The following is a 1481-nucleotide window of genomic DNA, read 5'->3' on the forward strand; positions in this document are numbered from 1 at the left end:
GGGCACTCCGGTGATCTTCAAAGTCAAATCTCTTTTCATAATAATATTAAGATGTTATTTGTCTTTTCACTGTGTTGGAAATGGATCAAAAACAAATCAGGGTAATCACAGCAAGCCATACTAGTAGCAATTGAATTATTCAAACTCAAATTGCAGGAAAAAAGAGCAAATTCTTTGAAGAACTTCCTTGATGAAACAAAAAAAATATAAATTTTATTAAACCTTCACCTTTGAGAACAGAATTGCTTAATATTCTGTGTTATGAAACCCGAAGACATATACAGCACTTCTGAAGCATAACAAAATACTGTGGTTATTTCAACGAAGAGTACATGCACAACTGAGTTGCAAGCTAAGCTAGACCTTTTTATTTTTTTGAGCATCATTTTTACTTGAAAGAACACCTGACAAACTACTCACACATGGGTACTTCACAGATATTTTTTCTCCAAAGAAAACAAAATATTACTTGGAGGAAAACAACTGACAGTATTTGTTGCCAGTGATAAAATTTGAGTTGTCAGGCAAAAATTAGAATTATAGGAAATGTATGCCCTCCATGTGTGTTAAGTAAAATAAAATGACTGTCTGCATTGGGTGATAACTGGATAAGACCACTTTCTGAGAAGGGCCTGTCCAGAAGACAAAATAATTTCACCTGCAGGGATTTTCTAAGAAAACCCTACATGGTTGCTGATAACAAACACCTGGTGATAAAACCAGTTTCAGTCCAGTAGAGAGAGCTTATCAGAAGGGCAATCATGCAACACTAATGAATGTTTATTTGCTCTCCACTTTGTAAGACACTGCTATGTAAAATGGGAACAATGTCAGCCAATCAGAACATTTCCTTACTTGCTTCTGTATTCTCCTCTTCCTCCCCCTTCAATGGAGCTCCCTTCTACTTTCTGAATGAGATGCTGCTCAATTCATGAATTGCTCAATAAAGATGTGAGACCCTAAATTACATGAAAAGTTTTTCTTTTATCATGAGTTTGACAGCTTCACAAAAATTAAAGACTTTTCTGATGAGATTTAATGGTGATAGTAATGAATGTGATGGTGGAGGTATTGTATAATAAAATGGGTCAAAATTTGGAAAATCTACAGAACTCATGGAACCAGTATTTTGCAAATGATGAATGTGCAATATTACCAAGTCATGCAAGGGTCAAAAGATCTGAAAGTGCAAGATAAACCAAATGGATTTTAATGTACCACAATAGGGTAAATTCACTGACATAATTCCAGATTCCTCACTGAAATTATTAGACATCATTATTGACATTGATAAGGCAAAATAGATCTTTCCCCTTTTTCCTGAACCTGGTGACAGGCCACAAACAGAGCCTCCCTCTTTTTACCCCTGGCCAAATTCATTTTCTTTGTCTCCTGAATGATTAGCTAAGATTAAAATTGCCCCTTCGAAACTAGCTAAAATCAGAGATAAGCATTTCCTGTGCAGCTGACTGAGACTTCCC

The sequence above is a fragment of the Choloepus didactylus genome, chromosome X (genome assembly GCF_015220235.1).
Source record: "Choloepus didactylus isolate mChoDid1 chromosome X, mChoDid1.pri, whole genome shotgun sequence".
Classification (NCBI taxonomy): Eukaryota; Metazoa; Chordata; class Mammalia; order Pilosa; family Megalonychidae; genus Choloepus; species Choloepus didactylus.